This window comes from Pogona vitticeps, chromosome 6 (assembly GCF_051106095.1).
Source record: "Pogona vitticeps strain Pit_001003342236 chromosome 6, PviZW2.1, whole genome shotgun sequence".
In the NCBI taxonomy this organism is placed as follows: domain Eukaryota; kingdom Metazoa; phylum Chordata; class Lepidosauria; order Squamata; family Agamidae; genus Pogona; species Pogona vitticeps.
The window spans coordinates 42983660-43009930 of NC_135788.1; the positions used below are offsets into that span (position 1 = coordinate 42983660).

The window sequence follows — 26271 nt, forward strand, 5'->3', positions numbered from 1 at the left end:
AGATCTGCAGATATAAGAGTGCTAGTGGCAATGTTTCTGCCATTAGCAGCCTCCCTAACTGCCTGACAAGGTGGGTAAAATTAGATTTCTTCGCCCTTTGCCCATACCACACCCTCACAACCTAATTTGACAATGGTGAGTTGCCCACAGATCAAACAGGTGCTTTTGATCTGCAAAATGCTCACATAGCAAGTTACGCTCTTCATTTCTGGGGTACTACACTTGTTTTCCACCTCAGCCCCAATATCACAACAAATCATATCCCTCCATTTCCATTTCATCCCCACATGCCATAGACTACTATATTCCTTGTAGGAGAAAGTGCCAGAAATTGAGGGTGTTTCTTGTCATGATCAGCACTTTGCTTGTAGATAGTGCTTTTATTTATATCCCTCCCATTTAGACTGAAGTCTACTCTGGGCAGCTAACAACACTCAGGAATAATATAAAGAGAAAGTATTAACAATTTCTATCATGACACATGAAGACATGAAGGATGCTTTGAGGAAGGGAGTAGTAAGTAGAATTTATAGCCTAATTTTGGATCAGGAGGAAAATGAGACTGAAATAGAAGGATTGATATCAATTTGGGAAAATGATTTAAAGACAGAAATCAGAACAGAAGATTCGACAAAAATTTGGAATACGAGGGTTTTAAGATTAATGTCGGTAAGAATAAAGGAGAATTTAAAAATAGTTTAAGGTGGTATATGACTCTGGTGAAATTGAACATAATAAATTCAGACTATTCTAAGGCCTATTGGAAATGTGATGAAGGAGTTGGCACATATTATCATATGTGGTGGGAGTGTAAATTGATTTGGAAATTTTGGAAATTGATTTTTAAGGAAATATGTAATATATTTGGAAAGGATTCGAATTTAATCCTAAAATTGCTTTGCTGTCAATTTTTGATAAGATAAAACTTGATTATTGCTCAAAAAAATTTATTTCTAATTTTATCACAAGTGCTAGAATATTAATAGCTAGATACTGGAAAGACAAACATGATATTAAATTAGAAGAATGGTATAACGAAGTATGGGATATTGCATTAAATGACAAATAACTACTGAACTTAAGATGAAAAGAGAGGAAATAAGTTTAAATATTTTTTATGCTATTCGGGGTAGATTTATTGAATTTGTATTAGTGAAAGGAAAGGGGAAAGCCTGTAAGCAACAATCAATACAATTTTGGAAAGGAGGTTTGTAATAAAATAATTGCTCCAAAGGGTCCTGTGGGTATGGGGGTGCACTGTGTTTTAGATTGTATTAGTACCGTATTTTTCGCTCCCTAAGACGCACCTCATTTTTAGGGGAGGAAAACAGGAAAAAAATTCTGATGATTTCACCCCTGCTGGCACCGCGGGGATGGGGGGAGCCTCCAAGTCTGAAAGTGCCTTCCAGGACCCTTCGGAGGCTTTCACACACACCTTCGCAGGGCCAGCAGGGGCGAAATCGCCAGCTTCAAGGACCCTTCTGAGGCTTAATTTGACAGAAGAAGCTTATAGAAAGAGGTTTAGAGAGTTGAAGTGAAAGGCTGATATGCACCCTCCCACCACTGACTCAAAGGATGAAAGCAAACCTGATATGGTGGTTGTGACCAGAAGAAAAGATGAAAGACGAGATATTAGAGATTTTAGTAATGGAGCAGTTAATTGCGACATTAGGAAACAATATCTGTAATTGGGTGCAAAGAATCACTCTAAGAAGCTGAAAGACACTATCCACCTAGTGGAAGACTTCTGCATAGCAGAAGAAGAAGGGTGAGAGATCTTACACCCCGCCCCCTAGAGGTTCAGACCACGTGAAAAGATGGCGACAGGAGGGAACGGCAGCACGACATGCAGAACCTTTGGTCCGACCCCGATGTTGAAGGAAAGGAGCCGAGGCTCTGAACCCATGAAACTGAAGCCTGTGAGACCAATTACTTTTGATCACAGGCTCATCGAAAGCTGGACAGGGCTGAAGATGCGGAAGGATGGGAGACCAGTATGTTTTGACTGTGGGCGTCCCGAACATGTGAGAAGAGATTGTCCTGGAATTGACTGCTCGTGGGTAGGACAAACACAAGAGACTATTCTGTATGGGGTTCTGAACAGGAGGGGTGGGAGGTCATGGCATGCATAAACGGGGAAAAGAAGAAAATGTTAATCGATACAGGATGTGGAAAAACTTTGGTGCACAGTTTGGCAGGGATGCTTTTGGGAGAAGACTGCAAGGGGAATTTGAAGCCGGGGGAAATGAAACTGATTTCTTAGAAGGGACTTCAAGGGAGCAAATGAGGTTATGGCAGCAAGACGACCCTTCCCAGGTGGATGAGTTGTTGGCCCTATGAATAATTGAGCCATCCCACAGCCCCTGGAGAAGTTATCCGGTGATTGTCCCCAAATCTGATGGAAAGGTACGACTCTGTATAGCTTTCAGGAAATTGAATGCGGTATCAAAATTTTATGCCTACCCCATGCCTAAAGTAGAAGCTTTGTTAGAACTATTAGGGAAAGCCCAGTTCCTGACATTTTTAAAGCTGACAAAAGGATATTGGCAGATTCCCCTCAGGGAGGAGGATAAAGAGAAGACCACTTTTGTGACCCCCAGATGTTTATTCCATTTTTCCAAGATGCCATTTGGGTTACATGGGGCAGCGGCAACCTTTCAGAGGCTGATGGATAAAGTTTTGGAGCCACTCAAACAATTCTCAGGGGCATATATTGATGATACATTGATTTATAGCAAAAACTGGGAAGAACATATGGGGCAATTGAAAGCAGTGTTGGATGAGTCGAGGAAGGCAGTCCTTACTGTGAATCCATTAAAGTGTAAGATAGCTCAGGAAGTTCTTGGGATACCAAATAAGATGGGGTAGAATACAACCTGTGCCAGAAAAAAAACAGAAAAAAAACAGATTGGGTCCAACCTAAGAGCAAAAAGGAAGTACAACAATTCATGGGACTAGCAGGATACTATAGGCAATTTGTTCCTAATTTTGCAGAACTAGCAGCACCTCTAACCAACCTAACAAGGAAACGTATGCAAAAAAATCATAAAATGGGGAATGGAGCACAAGAAGCCTTTGATCACCTCAAGAGTATCCTTAATGAGTTGCCCAGTAGATAGACCCCAGACCTTGGGCTACCTTTCATAGTACAAACAGATGCATCTGAAAGGAGGATAGGAGCAGTACTGGCACAAGAAAGAGATGGAATAGAATATCCAATTATGTATTTGAGTAGGAAGTTGACACCCAGAGAACAACAATATGAGACTATAGAAAGAGAACCATTAGCAACTAAATGGGCAATACAGACTTTGAAATATTACTTACTAGGCTTTTCCTTTGTTTTGATTACTGATCATGCTCCATTACAATGGCTGAGTAGAATGAAGGATACTAGTCCCCATTTAACTAGTTGGTACTTGAGTTTACAGCCTTATGCGTTTGAGGTTAAGTATAAAAAGGGAAATGCGCATGCTAACGCTGATTATTTTTCCCAACAGGAAAAGGGGGATGAACCATCAACTGGAGAGAGGACGGCCCACTCATCCGGGGGGGCGTGTGAAGGGGGAATACTTGAGAGTGAGCCATCCACGGTGATAGAACTGTTAATGGAAGAAGGGAATAATGATGGCAAAGTAGAGGAGGAAAGGGAGGAGTCAGAACATGTAAAAGAAGGTGGAGAAATTGGATTGGGTGAGAGACCGGGTGAAATAGAGGTCTGTTTGAAAGAGGAGGGCACGAAAGGAGAGGGGGAGGAGCAATTGTCAGTTTGGGAGGAAGGTATAAATAAAGAAGGGGTACATTGGTTTGAGGAAGTGTTAGAAGGAGATGAGAAAAAGAGAGATGAGATGAGACAGAAAGAGGCAGAATGGAATAAGACCTAAGGTTTGCTGAGAGACTTCCCCAATTTGAATGCTTGGTGGGCTGTTACCGGATCTGACCCCCCCAGGAAACAAAACCTGTCAAATACATAACACATGAGTGGTCGGTGATCATGGTCCCTTGAGAATTGGAATTGGAGAGAGAAGCAGCGAGACACAGAAGCAGATGTACAGTGACTGTGAACGAACGCGGTTAGGTGAGACACACATTGTGGAATGATCTGTGCTATGAGGGGCTTGCCTCACCGGAGACCTATGTACCACAAGTGGTCTGGCCAAGCACCCCGTTGAGTTCTGTAGATTTTGGAGAGTTTCTGTTCTACAAGTTGTGGCCTGTTGCCTGAATTGACTGAGTTTGACCCTATACATAATGTGTTCGAAATGAGTGTTAAGAATAAAGATGATCATTTAAAGGTTATCAAGATGTCTCCTATCTTATTTCCCGCCGAAAATGAGGAGTTGCAAAAAGAAAAAGTCAAACCCTTTCACATGCACATTGTGCATGTTTTTTTAAAGAGATGAATCCCTATGAAAAAAATAATATTCTTGGATTGCTTACATTTTAGTCTGTTCTTTGCAAGTAATTTTCTACCTCTGTCTTACTGCCTGTTTATTACCTTCTTTTTATTAGTGTGTATGCCGTGAGAATGTTCTTTAAAAAAACTTCTTGCTCAACTTAGAGATAGTTGAGCAGAAAGATAGTAAAATCAGTCTTATTTCCATTTAGATCAATTTATTTTTGTTGTTTAGTCCTTTAGTCGTGTCCGACTCTTCGTGACCCCATGGACCAGAGCACGCCAGGCCCTCCTGTCCTCCACTGCCTCCTAGAGTTTGGTCAGATTCATGTTGGTTGCTTCGATGACACTGTCCAACTATCTCATCTTCTGCCGTCCCCTTCTCCTCTTGCCTTCACACTTTCCCAACATCAGGGGCTTTTCCAGGGAGTCTTCTCTTTTCATGAGATGGCCAGAGTCTTGGAGCCTCAGCTTCAGGATCTGTCCTTCCAGTGAGCACTCAGGGTTGATTTCCTTTAGAATAGATAGGTTTGTTCTCCTTACAGTTCAGGGGACTCTCAAGAGCCTCCTTCAGCACCACAAATCAAAAGCATCAGTTCTTCGGCGGTCAGCTTTCTTTATGGTCTAGCTCTCACTTCCGTACAACACTACAGGAAAAACCATAGCTTTGACTATTTGGACCTTTGTCAGGAAGGTGATGTCTCTGCTTTTTAAGATGCTGTCTAGGTTTCTCATTGCTTTCCTCCCAAAAAGCAGGTGTCTTTTAATTTCGTGGCTGCTGTCACCATCTGCAGTGATCATGGAGCCCAGGAAAGTAAAATGTGTCACTGCTCCATATCTTCCTCTTCTATTTGCCAGGAACTTAGTTGTTGTTTTTTTCAGACCATTTTTTTGCACTCTCCTCTTTGACCCACAATAAGAGGTTCTTTAATTCCTCCTCACTTTCTGCCATCAGAGTGGTATCATCTGCATATCGGAGGTTGTTGATATTTCTTCCAGCAGTCTTTTTTCCGGCTTGGGAATCATCCAGTCCTGCCTTTTGCATGCATTCTGCATATAAGCTAAATAAGTAGGGAGACAACATACAGCCTTGTACTCCTTTCCCAATTTTGAACCAATCAGTTGTTCCATGTCCAGTTCTAACTGTTGCCTCATGTCCCACATATAGATTTCCCAGGAGACAGATAAGGTGATCAGGCACTTCCATTTCTTTAAGGACTTGCCATAGTTTGCTGTGGACCACACAGCCAAAGGCTTTTGCATAGTCAATGAAGCAGAAGGAGATGTTTTTCTGGAACTCTCTGGCTTCATCCATAATCCAGCGCTTGTTAGCAATTTGGTCTTGAGTTCCTCTGCCCCTTCAAAATCTAGCTTGTACTTCTGGGAGTTCTCGGTCCACATACTGCTGAAGCCTACCTTGTAGGATTTTGAGCATAACCTTGCTAGCGTGTGAAATGAGTGCAATTGTACGGTAGTTGAAGCATTCTTTGACACTACCTTTCTTGGGGGTTGGGATGTAGACTGATATTTTCCAGTTCTCTGGCCACTGCTGAGTTTTCCAAACTTGCTGGCCTATTGAGTGTAGCACCTTAACAGCATTATCTTTTAAGATTTTAAATAGTTCAGCTGGAATGTCGTCCCCTCCACTGGCCTTGTTGTTAGCCATGCTTTCTAAGGCCCATTTGACTTCACTCTCCAAGATGTCTGGCTCGAGGTCAGCAACCACGCTATCTGTGTTGTCCCGGACATCCAAATCTTTCTAGTATAATTCCTCTTTATATTCTTGCCACCTCTTCTTGATGTCTTCTGCTTCTGTTAGGTCCCTTACAGATGAATTTATAATATCCCTTTATTTCCCATTATATTCCCTTTTACATGTTCAGGATATGAAGTTCTTATTCGTCTTCAGTGAAAAACAGTGATACAAAGTGGCTCTGCAAGGAAGAACTTCAAGAGAAATACTTTTAATGATTTAGGATTTGATTATTTCTTTACATTGACACAAGTCCCATAAGTGGTAGCAGTACATATTTCAAATTAAGTGTGCTTGCTGTCATAGGATGTATGGAAAGGGTCAGTCCTTGACCATTTCCATGAAAGATTTCCACCTGAAGATAGGAGTTGTAATCTAAAATACCCTCAGCACACTGGGTTTGGGAATATTTATTCCAGATTAGGTGTAGAAAATACAGTGGTGCCTCGCATAGCGACGTTAATCCGTTCCAGGATTAACGTCGCTATCCGGATTCGTCGCTATGCGGAGGGGGGAAACCCATAGGAATGCATTAAACTCCGTTTAATGCGTTCCTATTGGGGAAAATCTCACAGCTGTGCGGGGAATCCTCCATCCGGCCGCCATTTTCGCCACGCGGTAAGTGAGGGCAGGGCGCAAAAACGCTGTGGACGGCCATTTTGTTGACCCGGTGGCCATTTTGGAACCGCTGATCAGCTGTTTGTAAAACATCGCAATGCGAAGATCGGTAAGCGAAATGCTTACCGCTCATTGCAATATGATGTTTTCCCTATCTAAAACATCACAATGCAATCGCATTAGCGATCGCAAAAAACGCATCACTATGTGGATTCGTCGTTAAACGGTGCGCTCGTTAAGCGAGGCAGCACTGTAGTGTGGTATATCAACCAGTGCTCTGAGTCAGTATACATAAGTGTCCTCTAATCCTTAGGGTTCCAGATTCTACTCATTTGAAGTAAAGGGCATCTGTGTGGTCATAACAAAATAAAATCAAAATGCAAAAAAAAAAGGCGATACCTTTATAAACCACAAAAATCATTGCACAATATACAAGCTTTTTTGGATTAAGCACCACTTCATCAGAATTGTACCAGTGCGGTCTATAAAGATATTACCCATTTTTACATTTAGATTCTGCTGTGTTATCTAGTCTGCTAGGTAACTGTTCTTGTAAAGGTCTTAGCTCACTCATTAGTACCTACAGCTTAGAGGCAACACATCCACACAACATAAAGTGATGATCATCAATAATGAAAGAGTGTTCAGCTGTTTTACTGACAAGACTTTTGTGCAGGACACTTTCTCCAAATGAAACTTCTAGCTTTACTGGTTTTTTTAAGGTGCCTTACTTTATTTTTCATTTACCTGAATAAAGGCAGTCATATTTCTTATAATGGCAGGTGTCAGGGCACTGAACATGGGGGACATTTATTAGACTAGAATGTTGATGAAATGAGTAACTGCTCATTCTCTAATGCATCTGCAGAATTTGGCTGGAGTTCATGAAAGCTTACACTAAATAAAACGTACTTTTTTAAAGTTCATGTTTAAGATACAGCAGGGCCTCTTTTTATTATTTTTTTTTTACTGCAGCAGACTGACAAGGCTAGCTTCCTGGAAATTTCTATATTACAGTGTTAGTATATGCCTGAAACAGAAACTGGTCATCCAGTGTCTTTTAACCATCTGAGTTCACTTATTTCACCTTGAAAAATATTAGTCTGAGGGAATCACTGGGGAATGAGCCTCATTAAAATGAATAATTTCTGATTTGACCCATCAGAATTGTCAGAAGGTGCCATAGGACTGGGTCAGCAGTCTTGTTTTGATCAATGAAAAATGAGGTCTGAACTAGAAATTACATTAGAAGTGCATATATATTTAAAATGCTTACTGTTTATTTTTTTAAAATACCGTAATTTTTGCTCCATAAGACACACCTCTTCATAAGACACACCAAATTTTTAGGAGAAGAAAACAGGAAAAAATGATCTGTTTTCTTCTCCTAAAAATTGGTGAGCCTTATGGAGAGGTCCATCTTATGGAACACACTCTAGGACCCTTTGGAGGCTCACCCTGCCCCCCCCCGGGGGTCAGAGGGGGCGAAATTTCCACCTTCTTGGACTCTTCTGAAGCTTCCCAAGCCTCAAAAGAGTCCCAGAAGGTGGTGATTTCGCCCCCTCTGGCCCGGCGGGGGGGGGAAGGGTGAGCCTCCAAGGGGTCCTAGGGTGTGTTCCAGGACCCTTTAAAGAATCATCCTGCTCCCCCAGGGGTCAGAGGGGGCAAAATCACAAGCTTCTGGGACTCTTCTGAGGCTTGGGAAGCCTCAAAAGACTCCCAGTAACTGGCGATTTCGCCGGAGCTGGATTCATGCAGGGGTGGGGGGAGGGTGGCAAGGGTCCTGGAAGGCTCACCCAGACCCTTGCGACACTCCCCCCACCCCCTCCACGGGGCTTGGGAAGCCTCAAAAGACTCCCAGAAACTGGCGATTTCGCTGGAGCTGAATCCGTGCAGGGGTGGGGGGAGTTTGGCAAGGGTCCTGGAAGGCTCACCCAGACCCTTGCGACGCTCCCCCCCTCCACGGGGCGGGGGGGTGAAATCGCCAGCTTCTAGGACCTTTTCTGAAGCTTAAAATGCTCGGAAAAGGTCCTAGAAGCTGGCAATTTAGCCCATGCTGGAACCATGGGGGGGTGGGGGAGCCTCGCAAGGGTCCTGGAAGGCTCCCCCCACCCCCACCATGGGGCCAGCGGGGGCAAAATCACCAGCTTCTAGGACCTTTTCTGAGGCTTAAAAGGCTCGGAAAAGGTCCTAGAAGCTGGGGATTTCGCCCATGCTGGAACCCTGGGAGGTGGGGGGAGCCTCGCAAGGGTCCTGGAAGGCTCCCTCGGACCCTTGCAAGGCTCCCCCCCACAGGGCGGGTGTGTGTGAAATCACCAGCTTCTAGGACCTTTTCTGAGCCTTTTAAGCCTCAGAAAAGGTCCTAGAAGCTGGCGATTTTGCCCATGCTGGAACCGTGGGGGGGGGGGTGAGCCTCGCAAGGGTCCTGGAAGGCTCCCTCGGACCCTTGCAAGGCTCCCCCCATCCCTTCACAGGGCCAGCGGGGGCGAAATTGCCAGTTTCTGGGAGTCTTTTGAGGCCTGGGAAGCTCAAAAGACTCCCAGAAACTGGCGATTTTGCCGGTGCTGGATCCATGCAGGGGTGGGAGGAGCATCGCAAGGTTCCGAGTGAGCCTTCCAGGACCCTTGCGACGCTCCTCCCACCTGGAAGCTGGCGATTTCGCCCGTGCTGGCCCCGTGGGGGTGGGGGGAGCGTCGCAAAGGTCCTGGAAGGCTCACCCAGACACTTGCGACGCTCCCTCCCACGGGGCCAGCGGGGACGAAATTGCTGCCTTCGCTCCATAAGACGCATGGACTTTCCCACACACATTTTTTTGGGGGGGAGTGCGTCTTATGGAGCAAAAAATATGGTAGTAGGTATGTGAGTAGTGTGATACATAAGGTGAGAAAGTGCTGTGAATTAAAATTTTTGAATTGACAAGATCTTGTGGCTCCTGGACAACCTATATTAAAACATGTATTCTCGAAGGCTTTCTGTGTTGTAAATAGCTTAGAAAGTTTGCCTAACAAAGTGTAAGACTTTATAATCCATTTCCCCCCATTCCTGTTGATTTCAAAAAGCAGTTGAACTATATTCATATATCTTGCTTTAGGTGGGATCTTTTTCCATTGGTATGGTTGGACTGGATAGGCCTTGTAGTCATCATTTTATTCTGTGATTCTTCCAGTACTTTAAGATGCTTATATAAACAGGATGGTGCACAAATTATGTGGGAGACACATACAGTATGTCTGGTTTTCACAGTTTAACACTGGGGGTTAAAATTCATGATAATGGTAAGTCTAACCAATTCCGCGTTCCAGGGTAGATGCAGTTGTCTTACAAATCAATTTAGAAAAAGACGTCAGCACATTCAAGATAGAATCTACACTGAAAAAGCTTTAGAGCCCTGTGCAAAACCTTTCCTACATATGTGTGTACCCTAAATAGGGTGTGGAAACCCATGCCCCCAAAATGCTCATGTTCCTTGCTCCCTTCTAGATTTTATGAAGGTTCACAAAGGTCTTTGTAAATGTTTGTTGCATGTGTTTCTAACCATTTTGTGATCAGAAACCCTGGCAAAGTTCTAAAAGGCAGTCAGGTGCATGATGCAACTGGAGTAGGCCCATTGAATCAGTGGGGACTTGATGAGTCAACTCTTCTGTAAGTTCCCAGTGCTTTCACAAGTCTATGCTAGTTGTGACTTATGCTAAGCAACAGAATTTAAGCAGAATCTTAGTGCAATATAGTGCATTTGGATGGGTTTTGCAATGTTACAAGGAGATGGGGTGGGATGGGATGGGGTGGAAAGAAATTTGTGACTCTTCTCCATGAGCTTTTGATTTTAGCAGGTGGTGAGATGTGCATATTCCTGGATTAGAAAAAGCTAGAAATGCAAAGAGGAGGGGAGACTGATTCAGTTTTACTTTTTATCTGCCTGTTTGCAGTATATGTGTATAATTCCTACAAAATAAATCACATCTGGATTTAATTTAATTTTGTTTTGTATGAAATCCTTGACCAGCAGAGGGCTTTTCTGCCTGAGAAAAATCTTCCAAGATTCTGAGAAAAAGGTGGGGCAAGCACATAGTTTCCAACTTCTCTCTCTCCTTTTAATTTTCATACTGTTTGATTATTGATTAACATTTCTCAAGACTATGAGACAGTCTTTACTGCAGAATGCAATCTTTGAGTTTTTTCCTCTAGAAAACTTATTTGGAAGTATCAAATCAGATCTGGGTGGAAGAGACACCCAGTATGTTCTTGTGCCTTTTAATTTATGGATCATCACCTTACTATATAAACCATGATCTCTGCAGATAGATAGATAGATAGATAGATAGATAGATAGATAGATAGATAGATAGATAGATAGATAGATAGATAGATAGATAGATAGCAAGCAAGCAAGCAAGCAAGCAAGCAAGCAAGCAATTTCTGCATGTGATACTCCATAGCTTGGAAAGAATTATTACAAATCTCAAGTTAATTGTAGTTAATTTTTTATGGAGTTACTAAGATCTAATTAACATCACACTGTAACATAAGTATGAAAACAATTTTTGAGGTATATCTTTATCTGTGTTTTAATTACTTTATAGTTATAGGATGTGAGTGACCCTATAACTTAGGCATGTTTAGTATCACCAGTCAGTAGCTTATAGCATTCTGATTTTTTAAAAAATAAAGTAAGTAAAAGGCAAATATTTCAGTTCCTTTTGAATAATGAGAAAGTAAAGAGACACTTTCTAAATTAACACCTGTGTTGGGGTGACTTATTACTTGGGTTGTTTAGAGACTGTAACTGAAATTAATTCCTTTTGAAAACTAATTTCCAGAGTTTGTAGTATTTTGCTGGTGAGTAGTATTAGATTTTAACATGATATGTGGGAGAAATAGAGGATGGGCATACTATGAATATATTAATTATTCGCTTTATTTGGAATATGGGTGGAATGTTGTGCTACTATGAGTTCTCACCAGCTTTCAGAATATTCCTTTTGGGTACAGCAATTTGCTAATACATGATCTACTTTCCATTTTGAAGGTTTGAGAGTGTAATAATCATGAAGAAACTGTAGACATAGGTTAAGAGCTCTATCTTTTAAGTCCATTTAGTGTGCCATTACCCAGATATAAGAGGACGTAAGTGTTTTGATAGTAAAAAATACCCTCATAATGGACAGATGTGTCACAGACCGAGAGAGGAGTAGCTTCTGTGCTTCTTGAAAACTGAATTGCTCCTATGAAGTGTGTCTTCACGTTGCAGTAAACAAGTAGAGGATAAGGGGTTGCCATAGCCACCCTCCCGTGTTTAGTTAAACTATGAATTTTCTTAACAATCAGAGCTCAAAGAACTGAAAATATCATTTAATAACATAATCGGAGAATAATTTTGCACTGGAGCCAGAGTGCCACAAATGTCAGACCCATTTCCTGATCATTATTGATCTGATCAGACTAAACAGGTCAGCTGGAACAGCAAGCAAACTAGAAAAAGGTAGTGTGATTTCTCTAACTTTTCAAGTTAATGTTTTAATAGTGTGTCTTTCTTCCCAGGGAATGACTCCCCTGCTACGATTTTGGTTGATTTAAAATAAATGTCCATTTTCGATTTTATTCAAAATAAAGTGCATTTATCAGTTTCTGCTTCGATCATTTCACACTGGCCAAGAACATTAATTTCACATTGCTTAACAATATGATCTTCAGACCATTTCTCCAAGAAACATGGTGCTATACGTTTAAGTATTGAAGCCCAATTTGACGAGTCAACTCTTAAGTTCTGAAGGAGTCAAATCAACACGTGTATGTGTGTGAATAACTTAGCCTAACTGCAGCCAATTTGCTTCTGTAATTCTCTTTGAGTATGTGTGAAACCTTTTATATCAAGGGTTTCTGCTTAGCGGACAAGAATAGACAAAGAAGGGAGGCTGCCTGAATTCATTTTGCCTGCAACTAGGTAGTCTAATTGGGAATTCGTCCTTGGTTAGTGATAAGAGACCTGGGTGCCTAGCGCGTGGAATCAGGAGAAACTAATTATTACCAAAGGCTCAGGCACCTGCAACCCCTGGTTTCCCCTCCTTCTCTATACCCCCCTTTTGCCCCCCTCTTGTAAAAACCTATAAAATGTATAATCAGTAATAAGCGGGTGGCGCTCTTTTCCGCATGTTTTGGCGGACAGAATTGTGTCCTTTATTTTTGCTTCTTTTCAGCTGAAAATAAACATGCATACACGCATGCATGCATGCATGCATGCATACATACATACATACATACATACATACATACATACATACCCTTCAGTTCCAATGACTCAGATGGGCCTACTCTAACTGCAACTGTGCTAAAGTTGTAGTTAGAGTAGGCCTATTGAATCAATGAAGCTTACAAGAGGAGCTGACTTACCAAATCCTGATTGATTCAGTGGGTTTACTCCACTGTGATTTACTACATTAACTAGCAGAATTTTGGCTAATATATTTGTTGCCACACTTCTTTGGATTATGACAGTTAATCATATTTGATGCATTTGTGATAATTATAATCCTTCTAGATTTTAAATACAGCCGAGATTTGTATATGCAGCGCATATCTACTGTGAACTAAATTCCATAAAATTCAGTAAAGTTTACTCTGAGGTAACTAGACATATGAAGGCAGCTTCAATTATTTTGAATTTTTTTTAAAAAAACTAGCTAAATAAATGAATAAGCAACCAGATTTGTTAAACAACCCCACAACAATGAACTTACATGCTAGTAATATTCCTGTAGATGTATATCTAATATCCTAAATATTTAATTACTATATTTCAAAACTCAGGTACAGTGGCGCCTCGAATAGCGAGTGCTTCGAATAGCGAGGAAACCGAATAGCGATGAGGTTTTCGGGGCATTTTTTCACTTTGAATAGCGATGTTTTCTATGGGCGATTATGGAATAGCGATGGTTTAAACAGCCTCGTGTTCGCTACAGTACCTGTATTTTTAAAATGTTCTTGCGCTCACCGGCCCCCGGGGGCTGAGGGCTGTCGACTCGGAGCTGTCGCTGTGGGCCGAGAGCTTGCGGAGGGCGGGCGGGGCCCCGGTGCTGGTGGTGCTGGGGGGAGCCTGTCGCTGGGCGGCGGTGGGGGGGGAAGGGAAAGGGCCCTGGTGCGGCCGTGCACCTGGCTCCTCATCTCCCGCTCCACCTCCTCCTCTTCACTGGGGGTGTCCTGAGCCTGAGCCTCCTGTCCGTCTTCCTCCTCCTCCTCCTCCGGCCCGCGAGAGGTGCGCTTGAAGCCCCGAGTGCAGCGCCATTTGCGGCAGCTCCGAGTCCGCAAACTGGGTGTGCCACGCCTCGGCAAAGCCCACTGGGTCCACCATGGCGAGGACAAAGGCGGCAGCAGCGCGGCTCCTTCCGCTGGTCCTGCGACGGCTGCTTCCTGCCAGCACGGGGGGGTGGCGGCAGTGGGTGCTCATCCCTGGGCCGGCGGCACGTTGGCCAACTCGCTCCTCCCGGGGCGGCGGTGGCCACCCATCTCTCGGCGGCCTGGCCGGGCCTCCTCCGGCTCCGGCTCCTCCTGGTGGCGCTGGGGGTCGAGGGAGGAGAAGAACAAAGGGACCTGCCGGGCGCCCCCCGGCAGGCAGGGATGGGTGGGCGGGTGGCCACGACGCTCCTTCTGGGCTGGCTGGCTGCCTTCCTCCTCCTTCCTCGCTCCCTCGCTGGCTGGCTCGCTGTTCGCTATTTAAACAGCCTCATGTTCGCTATTTTTAAAATGTTTTAAAGTTAAAGTTTCCTGTTTGAAATGTTTGAGATCGTAAAGTCCACTTAATAAAACCTTTGTTAACCCAATTTGACTGTGTTCTGACTCTTTCTTAATTTGTTGTTGATTTTCCCCCCCGTTGAGATGCATTGAATAGGTTTCAATGCATTTCAATGGGGGGACCGCGTTTTGAATAGCGATGTTTCCTATGGAGATTTTTGAATAGCGACGGCAATTCATTCCTATTGAAACGGATTAGCCGGCTTTCAATGCATTTCAGTGGGAAACCGCATTTAGAATAGCGATGAAATCCAATAGCGATGTTTTTTGCGGAATGCATTAACATCGCTTTTCGAGGCACCACTGTACTTTTAAAAAGACAAATTAATGGTAGTTTGTTAGTGTGCATGTTTTCCACCTTGACTGAATGGTTAAAACTCTATATAACGCAGGGAGAAAGCACTAAGCAATGGCAATTAATATGTCATACCCTGAGGAAGCCAGCACAGCAATCAGAATGTTTGGTAACAAAAGTGCAAAGCCATTAAAATAGCTTTTCAAAGCATGCTGCTTTCTGTGCTATCCATAGAATGTGAATGGAATGCCAGCTAGTCACAACTACATGGTTCTTGTAAAGTACCGTCTTCTTTTGATGAAGTGAACTTAGAAGGAAGAGGAATAACAAAGTTGACAAGGAGATATGTGCTCTATAAATACACATATATATCTATTAACGTTGACCAGTTTGAGAAGGTTGTCTTTTAACCTTACCATATAAATCAATGTAAATCTGTCTCCTTTGAGCAGTATTTTCTCTAATGAGTCAATAAAGAGTCCTACTCTGTGCTGGTTGAAGTGCTAGTAAATAAATAATACAGTGGATACTATTTCCTTCCCTTCTGCTCCCAAATAATATTCCATATTTAGTTAAGGCTTGCTTTGCTGCTTAACCACTAAAATCAGCATGATTCAGCCCTAGAAGTAAGTTCTTGTAGGCTAATTGTTTACAATTCTTTTATATAGCAATTTAACTTACTCATAACAGTCAATTGATGCACTGTGAAAAGTATCTGGGAAGTGTACACATGAGTATCTTCCTTGGTATGTTGATATATGTTGATATTGTTTTTGTGTTTAAGGAGGTAGAAGAATGAACTCAGAAGGCCAGGTCTTACTTCTGAATTGGGCAGAGTCCTAGAGAGGCTGTATCTGACTCAATCCTTTGAAGACTGATTACTTTCCTATTCCTTTGGTATTTTTCTCAACTGTATAAGACCTGTTTAGTCTATTAGTCAATAGTAATTATTGCCATCCAGCAAGCTACTATTGCATCTGTATTGGTGACTACAAGGAGAGCTGATGGATGTTCACAGTGTAATTTTTGTATGTTTATTACTAATACTAGCCCGTTATTTGAGCTAGCTGTTGTTGTTGTTTCTATTACTGTTGTCATGTTTAATGTTGTAACATTGTGGGAAGAAACATATTTAGTGAACAGTCTGAGTACATCACCAGTCCGTGCAGAATTGCTGAAACTGGTACAGCTGACATTTGATCTATTGTAATTGGATAATAATAATAATTTATTGTCATTGTAAGTATATACACGTACAACATACACAGACACCCAGAGACCAGACACATGCACACACATAAAATTCCCAAACACTCCCCACCCACTAAAAGTCCCCCACTAAAAATACAAACATCTACACCGCAGGCCAAGTAACACAGTCCAACTAATTATTCACTACTGGTGGTCTTTAAGCTCATTATTAATTGCAATTATAGCTCTGGGATGCTTCTGGGTAGGAAGAAGTGGGAGTTTGTGATATGAGTTTATTAGAATTAGAATTATTAAAATTCACACATTTCTTCCTATTCAAGGTGGAAAGAACTTGAAAGTTTAAAAACCTGAATATGAGAGGAGAAACAGTCTGATCAAGTTGCCCCTATGCCCAGTGCTTTTGGTTTGAGGTACTATTTAACCAGTATTTTAGGTCCCCATTTAACCACGTTAGTCCTGAATTTGGGCTGTAACATTCCACCCCCACACCCATTTAGCACCTATGTGTCATGGCCCTTTATATGCTGGGAGTACAGCACAGAAAATTTATTTATATTTTGTCAATATAAATAAACACTCATAATTGTTTATTTCTGTTTCTGAACAGAATACCAAAGCCACAAAAGGAGTTTAAAAATATGTATGTGGCAAAAAACAAAACTGACAGATTTTACCATCTTTGCCTCATGGCGCAGTGGTTAAAACGCTGTACTGCAGCTAAAACTGTGCTCACAACCTGGGGTTCAAATCCCAGGTAGCCGGCTCAAGGTTGACTCAGCCTTCCATCCTTCCGAGGTCGGTAAAATGAGTACCCAGCTTGCTGGGGGGGCAATGTGTAGCCTGTATAATTAAATTGTAAACCTCCCGGAGAGTGCTTGTAGCACTATGGGGCGGTATATAAGTCCAAAAAAAAAAAAAAAAATCACATGCATCCACGTGATAGCTTCATTTGTGCATCAGCATGTATTAATCCATTAAACTGGCTTTTATTCTAGCCTGTGCATATTAGAAAATTCGTTGTTTTGAGAAATCAGACATTTAAGAAATTGCAGAATACATACAGTATGATACACATTTTTTTTGAAATCCAGCTTTATTTAAGCTTACTAGGCTTTACCCAATTGTTTGTTTCATAATATAATAAATAATTTCATGACATCAAGTCAATTCTGACTTATGGTGACCCTGTTTCAGGGTTTTCTAGATAGAGAATACACAGTAGTGGTTTAGTATTCCCTTCTTCTGGGGGCATCCTGGGACTGTGCAGCTTGCCCAAGGCTACACAGGCTTGGCTCTTTTTCCAGGAGGCACAGTGAGAAATCAAACACCCAGCCTCTGGCTCTACAGCAGGTGCCTAAACCACTGAGCAAGATTCATGTAAAAGAAGCCCAAGGATAAAATGAAGTTTGTTTGTTTGTTTGTTTGTTTATTATTTATCTATCTTATATGCCGCCCACACTACCCGAAGGTCTCTGGGCGGCTTACAGCATTTAAAATACAATTAAAAGGCAAAATAAAAGGGCAAAATAATTAAAATGCAATTAAAAATATATATTCTAAAAATTGCCATCAGACCCACAGCTGATATTATTTCAGTTAAAAGCCTTCTGGAACAGGAAGGTTTTGAGCTGGCGCCGAAATGTCATCAGCGTCGGCGCCAGACGAATCTCAGTCGGGAGGGCATTCCATAGTCTGGGGGCAGCTGCCGAAAAGGCCCTTTCTCTACATGCCCTCATTGGAGCTACTAATTATACAAGTTGTTGTCCCCAGCTGGAATAGATCTGTTGAATCAACTAGATTCAATGTGTACTTAACAAGCTTCAGTGGGTCAATTCAAGTTGTACTGGATTTTGCAAAAAATCTTTAATACTAGTTTTAAACATCTGAATTTTATTTCTGCTGCTAGTGGAAGATATTTCTCTGTGATTTATTGCCTGATCTCTTGTACATTTGTTCACTTGTGTAAAACTACTGTTTGTGAATGAAGATTAGAAAGTCAGGAACTTTGATTATCCTTGTTCTCTTCCCATGAATAAAACAGAGACTGATGATTCTCAACATAGCTCATAACAATGTTGTCTATTATCATCTGTATAGCACATTGAGAAGGTGAAATAGATGGTGCTAGGTGAACATGGAAATAATTGTCTGTACTATGAATGTAATTTAGCAGAACCCAAGGGCATCTGAAGATGTTTCCTTGAGCCAATATATGAAAAGAATGAACCTTACCTTATAAATTAGGTCATCTGTTACTATTTTATAGCTTGAGTGGCAGGGAACAGGAACAAAAAATATGCCCTGAAACCAATTTGAATGTTCCTCAGACAAATAAAAGGCTGTGGCAGTTGCTGACCGCCTCTTGACAAACAGCTGGAGCCAAAAATGGCCATTGACTTGTCGCTTAAGGACTTAATGGAGGAGATTGTTCAAATCAAAGAAACAGTAAACATAGAATTTTACCCAGGTTCGAATTAAGATAGCTCCAATGAAAGTCAACATAAACGAAATTAGAGTGAAAAGTGAATGAAGCTGAAAGAACAGCTCCTGTGTGCGGGACGATGAATAGCTTATGTTAAAGGAGGCACCTAACTGAATCAAGAACAATCTTGAGAAGCAAAGAGAATTAGGAGCAGTGTGGAATTGAGTTTTAGTACCAAAGCCAAGAAGCAACATGCCTGCTGTATGGAAATTGAGCATTAGACTGCCTTTGTAACAAAAGTTAGTCTTGTTTGTAGTTCATATGTTGAGATTCAAAAGGCACCGTATTTAAGAACATAGGAAATCAGTTTGTATAGGATCAGACTATTTGCTTGTTTAACAGCTTTTAGACAGGAATTCCTTTCCTGGCTGTACACCAGAGAGTGGATCCAGGATCTTCCATATGCAAAGCATCTTCTCTGTCAAAGTGTTGCGGCCACTGGAATACCCTCTCTTAAGGTAAAAATACATGTTGTGACATTTCCCTGCAGTCCAGTCTATGTTTAATAGCTGGGCTATAGAAGATTTTATGTGATACTATTATGCAGTGGCTCTCACTACTGCATTGTTGTGTTCAATGAGAAGATTTTGTGTTCTGTTCCCCATAGAAACAAATAATGGAGACTGTGCTTTTTTCTGTTTCTTTTTGGCACTCTGTTTTCTTGCAGCCTTATTTGCTGATATTGCAGCACTGCCTCTCAGTTCTGCCATTTTATCAAAGGATGAAATCTTTGCTTATGTTTTTTTTCCTGTTGGGCAATTTATAGTGGCAATTAAGGGAAGTAAACGGTGGCTTTCTATCCCTCCTTCGGGTGTGACTAGCTTTGGTGGAACATTTATGATCCTGGAATGTATTTGAGAGAAAAGAGATTTAAGCAGCATTCAAAAAGTGTGCCAGTGAGGTAGGTGACACCTTGCAGAACCAGTATCCTTAAGAAAGATGCTAACCTGTTTTTTGTGAATGGATATGATTTTCCTCACAGATCCACCTTACTTGGGAATGGTTGGTCTTTGACTGCTTTGTTTATATGGTGGCTTTTAATTTTTTCCCCCTTCTGCTCTCAGTTATTTAGTAAAGACAGGTATACTTTTCCAGTACTATCAATATCTGTATGTCCTTCTATTTTAGACAGCAGGGAAATTCCCCAAAGAGGCAGAATCTTTCCCTGTAGTGTGTGGTATGCAAAAAAGTAGGGTGTAGAATTAGACACTCCCCCCCGCCCAGAAAGTAAGGACATTCAGAGGACAGACAAATTTACACAAACACAGTCACATTTATTTATCCTTTTTACTTTAATGTGTTTTAATGTCCACTCCAAATAACAGTCTTATCCACAGTTATTTGCAGGCCTTTTTACTGGGTACGAAGGGAATTGGCTAAGGCATTCTGAATATTATAATGAAACATTTGCATTGCTTCTCTGTCCAATAAATAAATACTTAAAAAAAAAAAACCTCTCAATTATTACAGTTTTACTGGCAACTGCTCCAGTCCTATCCCCTTCTAAAAATGTGGATATTCAGCCATTTCTGATCTGGCTTCACCCCCTTTTCAGGGTGGATGTGGCCTGTAGTGGGTCCTGCGGCAGAAAATTGTCCCCTGGAGCCCTGAAATTGCTTCTCGAATCCTTGAGGAGCCCTGATACAAGACAATGGGATGTAAATATTCAGATAAAATCAATTATGTTGCCCTTTAAAACCATTCTACATGATACAGTTGGTCCTGCTTGAAGGTTAGTCATAAAGACTGAAGCTCTGTACAGGTAGGTACCTGGGTGTAAGGGAGTGGTAAAGAATTTATTTCTCCTAAATTATTTATATGCAGTTCTGTTGAATAAAATGCCAGTGATTAGAAAACTGATTAGTTCAATTCTGTTATAAGGATCTTTATTGTCTGTATCAAAAATATTTTTCCTACCCATTGTAAGTTGCTTTTTACAATATCAACATCATGTGTAGACTAGCTAAAGCTGCTTCTGTGTCCTTACGCCAATAAAGATGCAGTGTTTACTGAGATTATGAAGTTCGGCCATGAAATTTTGTGTATTCTTAACAAAAATTGATTTGAAGTACCTCTTGGTTTGCTTTAAATCAAGTTGCTAAGCAATGATCCATGTGGATCAATGCATGCAAGGATGAGGGGAAAGAAGATACATTAACCCAGTTCTCATGCCATAGCAAGTCACGGTTTGGGGGTTAAGTAGTTTGCTTTTCTCTCAACATTTGTTTTATTCTGTAATTTGCAACCTTAAATGTGTTGGCATGTTAGCTTTTACCAATTTCCCTTTGGAACTTGTTGAATCTATCTATAATTAAGATGTTGCTGTACTAATACTGATTTTGGTGGTTATGGTTTGGGTTAAGATTCAATCAACACAGCAGTATCAACTGATAGTACTGTTCCTTGTGAAGCACCACTTCAAAATGTACAGAGACATTTCCATTTTTAAAGCAAACTTTGCTGATGTTTTCATTTTGAAAAAGCTTTGTACATTTTCTATTTATAGCATGTGTCTTTTTAGTAAGGCCTTTTTGCTCATTGTTTCACATAGTAACTACAGAGTCTGTGTTAATTAAATAGATATGTCACAGCAATGTAACGAGTACAGTGTCTGTTGCTGTTGCATATAGGATACAGCAAATGGATCCATGCAGCTCTCTTAGTTATATAGAAGCAGTGTGTAGTGGAAGGAAGGAAGGAAGGAAGGAAGGAAGGAAGGAAGGAAGGAAGGAAGGAAGGAAGGAAGGAAGGATTTGCCTTCTCAAATCTAGTATGATGCAGCACAGGGAAGAAAACAAGTGTTCGGGAGATGTGATGATGTTTGAGTAAAAATATATATATATTCTATAAATAATGTGTTGTCAAGTCAATTCTGACTTATGGTGACTCTTTTCAGGGATTCTTGAGGTAGAGAATACTCAGAAGTAACTTAATACTCCCTTTCTCTGGGGGTGCCCTGGGACTGCGCAGTGTTTGAGAAGACCCAAGAGGCCATTTTTTGGGAAAAATAGATGTTTCTTCCTCTCTCCACCCCTGGTTTTGGTTCACCAGCTAAATCTACACTTTGAACAGAGTCAGTTAAAGTATAGACATGAAGGGTATGTGTACAGAGGGCTTAAACTGCACTTCCTTCTCTTTAAAGAGAAAGTAAGAACATGTCATCCATGGAAATATGAGAATGGGCATACTACAGTGGAGAAAGCTTTATCAGGAAAAGATGAAAAGGTGTAGCATTTAAAGATTTGCATTTTTTAAAAGAGTGGTGCTAGAGCAACAACCCAGAAAGGCTTGATTAGAATCTGTTGACATCATCCTTTGCTGGAAAGAAGAAATCTTCTCCCTATATTTGCTTTTATTACTTCAGGTTTTCCCCTTAATTGACCCTCATCAAGATGACATAAAAGAGAACTGAGATGTTTCCTATGGTCTGTCTGATGAATCTGTTATGGTTTGCTGTTACGCAAACAAATATACTACAGAGCCTCCAGTTCTTTTACTCTCTCTCCTGTCCATGTTATGCTGTGATTTCTTCTCCCTATTCTTGATTTCAAGGAAAAAGTAGTTCCTGCAGTGTCCAGAGTGTCAAGCTATAATTTGAGCTTGTTCTCTAAGGTTAGATGGCAAATTAACATTTGATCCTTTCAGTAGGGATATGAAGAATACTTGATTGATTCCTCATTCTTGGTGATTTTTCAACCTTCATTCTGGAGAGAATTATTGCTGAGGCTTTCGTGTCCACCAGCAAGAACTCTTCCCCCTCATTTTTATTTTTTCCATGTTATTTTGTGCAAGAAACTGCAACATTCTGTGCAGCTGAATGACCTTTTTTGTTTGTTTTTAGATTCTTGTCAGTAAAGATTCCATTTTGTCCAGGAATAGTGTACAATTTTCTGTGTAGATTGGTGTTTATTCCAGATGAATAGGAGCATGAACCATCTGAGAAATTTCGTGAAAATGAAAAATGTCATTCAGAGAAATCTTGTTGTGGATAGAGCAGAGGGAGTTTTTTAAAAAGACTTTCTCATGGTACAGTAAGTGAGAGGCTGTGAGATTTGCATCTTCACGTTTCACAAGAATGAGAGGCTTGCCTTTTAGTAAGCTCCATTATATTTCCCAGTAGGAACAGTCAATGGTGCATTGATTCTTCCAGTACAGTCTGTAAGGTATAGTTCTCCATAATTTCCATAACATATAAATAAACATCATGTGCAAGAGACATGTTTAACAGCTTCCATTTGGTTTTGGGAATGGGAGTTGCAGACTTAGATCTTCTCCCTATAAACACATGTTCATGTGCACTGTTTCTTTCGATGAATCCAATTTGCTGATCAGAATTTCTACATGAACATTCCCATGTGATTGTACCCATTGGTTTCTTTCTCGAGTTACTAAAATAAATAATGAAAACTGCCATAAACCTGGGATTTGATACTGATTTTAAAGCTAAAGATATCTGATACCTTTAGAGATTCCTATCTTTATTGTGTCATTCACACTTGTGCCTGCTGCTATAATTTTTTAAAAAAACACCAAAATGATATTTGCAGCCCTCAGACTGAAAGAAAATGCAACATCTATTGTCCTTTATATTTTGGATACTTTATTTCTTGATCTCCTGTTATTAGAATCTGGAATTTGATGAGACTGAAGGCATCAGAATAAAAGATTATGGTATATAATTGTGGGTGGAGACAGCACTGATTGATTCAATTCTTATCTGGGGGCAGGATTTTATTCATTGTCAAAAGTAGATAGAGATGAAAAATGGAACAATATAAAAATCATCTCTTATTTTTTGCTGTATGTTGGTGTGTATGTTTGTCATTAAAGCTTGGTTAGAAACACTAGCCTTGAAGATTCCTATGGTTCCCCTCCTTGCTTTTAACAGTTGAGCCGCCTGTGAGTTCTGAAATAAGGCTGCAGGAATGGATGATTCTTAAAAGAGTAGCAGGAGGTTATGAGGCTGAATGATAATTTGACTGTAGTTCATTAGAATTACACTTCCCCCCACAGCCTATGGTGGGTTTATGTGTTGGCCCCAGCCAATCCCACCAGATGCCGCTATGCTGCAATGCTGGTTAAGATATCTTAGTGGAAATGGAAGAGTGTATTGTCCCAAACTCCCCTGATTAATACTTACAAAAAGCTGAAGGAAATTGCAGTATGTGCCCTGTGACCTGACCAAGTCGGTGTGAGTCGGCGAGGGAACCCTGATTAATCAGAGTGATCTGCTCAATATGAGAGGCAATACTCCTCACAGAATATTGTACTTGCTGTGATACACACTATATCATTTGTACACTCTGGCTGTATCATGGGAAGAGGGGGAGCAAATGAGCTCAGGCCAAAGGAAAAGATCAGCAAAGGTGATAATGGTGATGATGGTGATTTACAAAAGACCAGGCATTTAAAGCTTCAGTGTACCAATACATGAGTTTATATTTCTGTAATATTCTTTTCATCTCCTGGAACTGGACATGGGAAAGGCAAAGACAGGAGCAGCTCTCTTTAAAGTCTTTTGAAGAACTCATGAATGGTAGAAGGGAGGACCTGGATGAGGCTGGGCACTCTGACCCTGCTCCAATGAACTGTGTGCAAGTTGACCTCTGGCCCTTCTTTTCCCCAAGTTGAGGAGGGAGGTTAAAGTGGGAAAATATATGTGTTCATCTGAATGTGAGTAGAACAAACAACTATGGGCCCTGATACAGCAAGGATCCCAGTCATATGTAGCTGTCCGTTCACATGCAATTGAATGCAAGCAGAGCTTCATTCAAACGTTCCTGGTCAAGGCACAGAAGCTAAGGGATGATTGGATCTGGCATCCACTGGGGTGTTGGGGTGGAGGCAAATGCGTGCATCACATCTCAATTTCTAGTGCTCATATATTGTTTGGAATGCCTGAAATGGACAGTGCTGCTTCATAGTTTCCACTGCTGGAATATCATAAACATAGTTAAGATGGGGAGGCTTCTAATGAAAGTGAAGGATTTATTTTAAACTAGGTCACCATGGAAGGGTAAAATTGCCACTTCTGAATCCCTCTTCAGATAAGATGTACATAGTTGGGGTGTGTATGAGAAGCACGGTTGCACAGAAGTGTCTTGTCTCCAATAGCGTGCCTGGAGTCTTGATCTGTAGAAATGCATTTTTGCTGCAGACATGTATCCTGTGTTCATGGATACAACAAGAGTGAGATAAATTTGTATGCTTGCACTGGGATTGGGCTCTACTTGTTTATTGATTTGGTGTGTATGCCTTTCTTGTTAAATGGTCTTGGAGCTACTTTTAAGAAACTAAATAGTGAGAATTTCTCACTGAAAACGTAATTGTGTATTCATCCTCAAAAAGTGAAATTGGGAAATTCAGTGGGACAGAACTTTGTGTGTAAGATATTCACACAGTGGCTTTCCTTCCTATTGGCTCCCCTTTGCACATTCAGGTGCATGAACAGTTGCATGTTCAAGTGTGCTGTAAATAAATAAATAAATAAATAAATAAATAAATAAATAAATAAATAAATAAATAAATAAATAAATAAATAGGATTCTATTCAATAAGAGTTTATTTGAGTTGGAGTTCCTCATTCCTCTGTTCTCTTTGACAAAGGTAGCTCTATGAAAAACATTGCGGCAAGTATCATTATACACTGTGGAAGCTGATGGAAGCTGGTCTGCGTTCAGAGATCATGTGTGAACTGACCTGACATAATATTCTTAAACAAAAAGCAGTTCTTTATTCAAGATAATAGCAACAGTATATCAGCAGTGAGTCTTGATAAAGCTCATGGTATCTGTTTGTCAGGTTAAAAACACCTGACTGACCTTAAGTTTCTATGTGCCTGGATTTTAATTGCTGATCCCACACTGTTCAGAATTACAGTAGTACCTCGGTTTATGTATGCCTCAGTTTACGTAATTTCCAATATATGAACAGAAATCCATTGAAAACAATGCCTTGGTTTACATTTTTTCCAGTTTTGTTTGTTTGTTTGGGAAGGAGGTTTCTCCGTGCCTGGAGGTTTGTAGCACCACCCACCGTTGCTATGGCAATCCAAGGTACTACTGTATCTCAAATGTAAAATGTTCATCAGATAAGATGCAGGCAATATGTAAGTAGAACAAGAGATTGGAAATTGGAAGATAACTTTCTAGTATGTATTCTGTGAATTTGCATTGTCGGAACTTGATAAGTATACTTGAATTCCCCAGGAATCCTACAGAAATTTATTTATTTATTTATTATGTATTGTATTTATACCCCACCTATCTAGTCATTTCAACCACTCTAGGCAGCTTATAGACCTTTATAGACCTCCCAGGCAAAGTACAGAAGTCTATGATTTGTCATAGCTGACATTATCCGAGTAAAGGGTTAATCTCAGAATGAAATCAGACAATCAAAGCAAAAAAGCAAAGCGTGCTGCTTATAAAGCGCCCCATAGTGCTTCAAGCACTCTCTGGGCAGTTTACAATTTAATTATGCAGGCTACACATTTCTTCCCCAGCGAGCTGGGTACTCATTCTTGGAAGGATAGAAGGCTGAGTCAACCTTGAGCCGGCTACCTGGGATTGAACCTCAGGTCATGAGCACAGTTTTAGCTGCAGTACAGCGGTTTAACCACTGCACCACGAAGACGAGATGTGACAAGCATTTCCAAACTCATCTGGGTATCTCATTATAGGTGCCTTTATTGTTGCAGTAATTCTAGGCAATTCCAAAACTTGTTAATT

General features: G+C 40.9%; 1 protein-coding gene across 6 annotated transcripts in view; it reads left to right on the plus strand.

Moving 5' to 3' along the window:
* The window catches only part of RARB (retinoic acid receptor beta), a 444828-nt gene that overhangs the window by 50692 nt on the left and 367865 nt on the right, over positions 1–26271 (plus strand). Inside the window, exon 1 of one of the 6 annotated variants that reach the window (XM_078377296.1) lies at positions 10385–10409. The exons of 4 other annotated variants lie outside the window; for them this stretch is intronic. The gene's annotated coding sequence lies outside the window, so the exon portion shown is untranslated. Of the gene's footprint in view, positions 1–10384; positions 10410–10755; positions 10820–26271 lie in introns of those variants that run through there. One more of the 6 variants, XM_078377295.1, reaches the window with a different exon arrangement.